At 32.0% G+C, this 6606-nt stretch overlaps 1 pseudogene; it reads left to right on the top strand.

The window, feature by feature from the left end:
- Positions 1-4166: 4166 nt before the first annotated feature.
- Positions 4167-5636, top strand: LOC149532962 (trifunctional UDP-glucose 4,6-dehydratase/UDP-4-keto-6-deoxy-D-glucose 3,5-epimerase/UDP-4-keto-L-rhamnose-reductase RHM3 pseudogene; annotated as a pseudogene).
- Positions 5637-6606: the final 970 nt, after the last annotated feature.

A 6606-nucleotide genomic window follows, 5' to 3' on the forward strand; every position in this document is an offset into this window, starting at 1 on the left:
GTGTAATTTAATATACTATACATTAGTATTGAGTGATTTTTGACTCATTAAAGTGAGATAGTTTAACTGGGTTGATCATTTTATGACAAATAGAATAATTTGATTGGTTTATCAAATCTATGCTATTTTAGGAGATGAAATCCAAGATTTATGATAATTAATAACTTGTTGGATCATGGTCAGATTTTTTTTTTGTTTGGTTAATAGGAATTTGGATCATGGTTAAAGATGTGCTTAGTTTGGTTTACAGGAAGACATGCTTTAGATTAATTTAAGAGAGTTTAGGAAGGAAAATGAAGAATAGGTTGAATGTTTGTGTTTTATCTTGAACCAATAACATGTAGGCCATTTCTAGTAGATCATTTGTAATGGTGAGTTATTTGATCAGGTGGAAATGATGAAAAATTAACTAGTTTTGATTAATAGGTTATATATATTGTGAATTATGATGGAATGTCATGGAATATTTTATGTTCATTATAAAAAGTTACAAAGGTCAGTTGCTCTATGTTAGATCCATGCATGATTAAAGTGATTGAATATGCAATACCAACTAATGATGAAGTATGACATGGTATAATGTTTTATTCAAACATAGATGGATATCATGGTGTATCATTTTTATAGTTTGGATTACTAATTTTGAAAAGTATATGTATATTGAAAATGAAGAGAAGTTAGTGAGAGTGTTTGTGATTGTTAAGGGTTGCATAATTAGGTTGGTAGCTAAATATTTGGTAGGAGATGCAAATGATGAACTAAAAAGGATTTTTTCAAGAAATTTTGCAGTGTTATTTCTAATGTCATTCTACTTGGTCAATCCTAATAGGCTTTCAGGTAAAAATCCTCTAATAAGTCACTTTTTATAGGATACACATATCTTTAGCAGGATCTAAAGTTAATTGATTTTATTGAATGGCTCATTAATTTGGGTTAGAAAATACTTTCACAAGTTTAATCCTGAGAAATTAAAGATCTTAGTAGGTCCAAAGAAAATCCCTTAATTGGGTGACTCCTAATAGGTTATTTTCTTAGAAAGGTGTCATTGTAAGCTCCTAATAGGACCAAGCCTTTAATAGGGTATATTTCACAATGCTGCAAAATTATTGTGGGTATCAATTCCAATTGTAGTTTCTCCCTTTTACCCAAGGTTTCAATGATAAGAATATTAGTGTTATTGTGTTACTTATGTGGGTGTTGTTTCTAGTTTTTTATGGTCAGTTTAAAAAGTTAACATAGAATGAATAGATGTTAGATTTATCATTGGTTAATTAATTTTGTGACTTGATGTGATAAAAGTTTGAGTTTAATTACTAGATTACTTATTGCCCACCCCCACCCCCCAAGTAACCCTTGACCTTGAGTATATTAAAAAATCCAAATTATCAGCCTTCAAAATTGACAAAAAATTCTCTCCACTACATATGCAATGACACTCATATGGCTTTGCTACCATGTAAGAATTTTTCGAAGGAAAAGAAAGAAAATGTCAAGATCTAGAAGTTTAGTTGATAGCACATATGAGAGTTAAAAAATGATATGATAAAATTATTGGTATTCAATATTAGATGTAATAATAATGGATAGAAAATCAATTGCATTCAAAGTAGATATTCCTAAACATATATTCAATGCATAATACTTACGATGTTTTCATGAGATAATCTAACAATCACACAAGGTGGAATTTCATGTCAATCAAAGGTAGGGCATCCTCCATTGTACAACATTATGTGATTTATGTGCAACAATGAGAAAATGATAATGTGATAACATAACTAAAGGTAGATCTCGCACATAAAGAGGTATGAGATAACAACCTACTCCATCTCGGGTGAATTTCTCCTATATTGTGTGCTAAAATAAAATACGAACTCTTATGTAACTACATGACAGATAATATATAAATGCAATATCATAAGTAGACTTGAGTAAAGTGTAATTAGGAATATTTAATTACACCAATAGAAGGAATATTTAACTACACCAATAGAAGTAATTTATGAGGAAAAAAATGATCTTCACTCTTATATTCTAGGTACCTTCATATTTAGTTTAATAAATAGTACCCATACCATATGTGTATATTTTTCGAAAAATTGAAGAACAATAATGAATTGAGAGAAAAATGGGTCATTAAATAAGATTAAAAGACAAAGTACATATAGTAAGAATGATTGGGTAAAATCAAAAATTGAATGTAACACTCAATGTTTGCGGTAAGTTGTCTCCCACTAAACTAGGATGATGTGTTAAAGTATGATTGATGTGTCTCTAACTCTTAAGTAGTGAAAGGTTGCTTCACAAGTGTCAAATGTGCATGAATGACTAGTTGTAGGATTAATTAGCATAAGATTAATAAATTAACTAAAGACTAACAATATGGGATGATATTATTTAGAGCCTTTGAATTAGAAAGTAGGTTAATAGTATTCTAAATGTACCTTCTTCCCTATTAATATTGTTTCCTCCAATTATAACATTATAAATTATTATTTTTGTGATAAAAAATTATCACAATTGTATATCTTTGCTCTATAGCCCTTATAAAGTTATGTAATAGATCGTGCATGTTTTTTACAAGATTGAAATCTTGCCTTCCTTTTGTTTTTATAAATATTTTCCATGTCACTTTTTGAGGAAATTTCTATATCAATAGTTCACTACTCAAAAACATTCCTCTTAAAATATATACCACGGGCTGCATTTTCATTAATCTTGTTAGCTAAACTGAAACACATTGTTATTGAGGACTTAGGGCTTTATCTAGTAGCATGGCAGCATGAAGTTTTATCTATCTTGGAAATCATTTCACTGAGTTCAATAATGATTTCTCTCCATTTATTTTTTAGGATAATTCTCTTCAATGCGGAAAGGGTACTAGAACCCCTTAGTACTAACTCTTTCTTTATTGTAAAAAGTCTCTGGATGAACGTGTCTTGTAAGTTTCCCCTTGAGTTACGTTGAGTACCTCATATACTTAGCAATATATTGGTTAGTTTGATTAAAAATCAACATAAATAGAGGTCATACTTATCATATTTTATTGTGGTATATTGTATTTGGTGATACTTGAAGGAAGTTGTTCCTTCTAAAAAGTCTATATGTTCTTCCTGATTTTTATTTTATTTATTCAAATATAATTTTCGAGCTTTTGCATATAATTTATATTTTCGGGTTTTTTTATTTATGGTATAATCTTTTGTGAAAATAATCATTAGGAAAAAAACTTCACTTTAGCTGATTTTTGTTTTTGTTCACTTTGTTGCCCATGTAAAACAAAGGTTAATAGGAAAATAGTACCATCACAAATTAATTATAAAATGGAAGAAAGATAATTTATATTTAAATTTTATTTTCTTGTTTAGCATTCATTTATTAAAAATAGAATTGAAAAACACATTGTGCATTTTAACTAAATCAACATTTGTATATCTAAATGTAAGCTATAAAAAAATTATTTTGTAATTAAAAAGATAGGTGAAATTAGTATTTTATTCATCTAGAAAACTTTTCTCCATGATAAATCATAAAATTTGACCTAAATTGTTAACAAGCAAAAAATTGTACATAATCAAATTTCAAAGCAAATCTAGACATTGTTAAGAACCCTATTATTGACAACCAAATTTATACATAGTCTAATCTTAAAGTAAATCTTGATATTTTTAATACCAAAAAAAAAGGAATTTAAAACTTTTATTCAACCTATACTAATAAATTTTGCATTATAAAAATATATATCAAGAGAAAACTAAAAGAGGTGAGACAAACAGAACTCTAGATTCACACATAAAAGTGGAATAGATATAATAAACCACGACAAAAGTCACTCAGAGATCCATTGACTTGTTGTCTGATATATCTACCAGCATTGATAAGAAACTGTTTGGTATATCTACTAAACATTTGTTTTTTCCACGTTTATTAAAGTGTCGTGCCATCAAAATCATCCTGCACATATCACAAGGCTATTCACGGCCTTCATTGACTGGATTGTTTACTTACACTGCATATTTTCTACCCTTCTCCACATATCTAACTCTTCTATTGTTGTCTTTGTTTTGCATTCAGTAGAACTATTTGCACATCCAGAATTCCTGGTGCTTTATATATATATATATAGATATATATATATATATATATATATATATATATAGGCGAGTCAGCTGATTATCTACAAACCCAAAAATAATTATCTCTGTTTTCCTTTCTCATACACATAGTTCTCTGTTGTATCTCTTCTGCAATGACGAATAATGGTAGAATCAACCAGTATGTTCCCAAAAATATACTCATCACTGGAGCAGCAGGCTTCATAGCCTCCCATGTAGCCAATAGGCTCGTGAAAAATTACCCACACTACAAGATTGTCGTATTGGACAAGCTGGACTACTGCTCCAATCTGAAGAACTTGAAGCCATCAATGTCAAACCCTAATTTCAAGTTTGTGAAGGGAGACATTGGCAGTGCAGACTTGGTGAATTATCTTCTCATAACGGAGAAAATTGACAGCATTATGCACTTTGCAGCTCAGACCCACGTGGACAATTCATTTGGCAACAGTTTCGAGTTCACCAAGAACAACATCTATGGCACTCATGTTCTTCTAGAAGCATGCAAGGTCACTGGGCAGATTAAAAGATTCATTCATGTCAGCACTGATGAAGTTTATGGCGAAACAGAAAAGGATGCCATTGAGGGTAATCATGAGGCTTCTCAGCTTTTGCCCACAAATCCTTATTCTGCAACAAAGGCAGGTGCTGAGATGCTTGTGATGGCTTATGGGAGATCCTATGGCTTGCCTGTGATTACTACAAGAGGGAATAATGTCTATGGCCCCAATCAATTCCCAGAGAAGCTCATACCCAAATTCATTCTTCTCGCAATGCAAGGTAAGCCACTTCCTATCCATGGTGATGGATCCAATGTTAGAAGTTATTTGTACTGTGAGGATGTAGCTGAGGCATTTGAGGTTGTTTTGCATAAGGGTGAAGTTGGGCATGTTTATAACATTGGTACTCATAAGGAAAGGAGGGTTATAGATGTAGCTCAAGATATCTGTAAGCTTTTTTCATTGAATTCACAGAGGGTTGTTAAGTTTGTAGACAATAGGCCTTTCAATGACCAGAGGTATTATTTGGATGATAAGAAGCTCAAGGATCTGGGATGGTGTGAGAGAACCAAATGGGAAGAAGGGCTGAAAAAAACAATGGAGTGGTACATTAGCCACCCAGATTGGTGGGGTGATGTTTCTGGTGCTCTTTTGCCTCATCCAAGAATGCTTACAATGCCAGGGGTTGAGAAATATATGGAAGGGCACGATGGGGTCGAAATGGTTCTAAACAATGCTGTTAACGGGAAAATTGTTGATTAATAAAGGACTACTAGTCATGAGAATCAAATAAGGGAAATGTTTTCTCTAATATAGATCTTAGTCTAGTTTAGCTTAGCTTTCAGTTTGGTTCAATCCAAAATCCAGCTCCTTATCATGTGAAGGAGCTATTGAATAAGAAACGAAGCTCTGTGTTCTAGAAAATTTCATCATTGCCAGCAGACGTTTATTTTCTGGTTGTTGTAATATGAACACATTGAGTTCCATTGAATTTTATTATTCCGTGTTAGCATTTGCTGTACCAGAAGTAGATCTTTTAGTACTTTTTCATTTGTTAACTTTCTCTGTTATGATACCTTACTTTCCATTCATCTTGTTTGGCAATGGGAGGAATAAGCATATGTAAATTCTTAAAATTTTGAATTTTTCATTTGGATGCATTAAATCAGAATTGGAATACAAAATAAAATAGGAATACGTATTCTAATTTTGGTCCAAAATGAGGCTTTGCAATTCTACCCAAATAGGTGGAATTAGAATACATATTCCTATTGCAGTTTTATTTATTTTAGAAAACATAAATTTTTTGGGCAATTCTGGCTGATCCAAACAGAAAATAGGAATATGTACCCCCATTTTCTATTTCAGAATAACTATTCCTATTCCAGCAGCCAAATGGACACTTAATATTTGTTAGAATAGATGAACATTTGTCTTTTTTTCTACTTCAGTATTTATACATTTTTCAGTAGTTAATTAGCAGATAGGCTTTCCTCCTAGAGTTGCCTCCAGCCAGAAATCTCACGCTGAAAAACAGTCACCGGTTAAATGATTTTCTGACCATAATTTGCGATCCTGATTTTCTTTGGTCATAATTAGAGTGACTTAAACTTTGAGTGACACGCAAGGCTATGATGTAGGTCAGTAGATGTACTGGCTTTTGTTAGATGCTCATAATTTTATATGCTTTGCGTAATTCAAAATGCCACTCTCAAAAGCCTGTACTCATCGCAATCCGTGACACAATATATCATCGCATTCTGCAAGATGACTTCTCATTCCATCCCACGAGACATCTCTGAAGGTTCCCTACATAAAAAAATCCACGCGCCTTGCGTTTTACTTGGATGACTTCAAACAAATGATGAGCAGATTGTTTCAGATAACTGATTGGTAGAAGTAAAGACGTCCGAAGCTTTGAAACAATGGAGGTAAGGGGTTGCATCCGACCCACAAGCCAACTCCAACGAGATTTGAAGACGAGGGTCACT

The sequence above is a fragment of the Cupressus sempervirens genome, chromosome 10 (assembly GCF_028749045.1).
Source record: "Cupressus sempervirens isolate cs-2001-9-10 chromosome 10, ASM2874904v1, whole genome shotgun sequence".
Classification (NCBI taxonomy): Eukaryota; Viridiplantae; Streptophyta; class Pinopsida; order Cupressales; family Cupressaceae; genus Cupressus; species Cupressus sempervirens.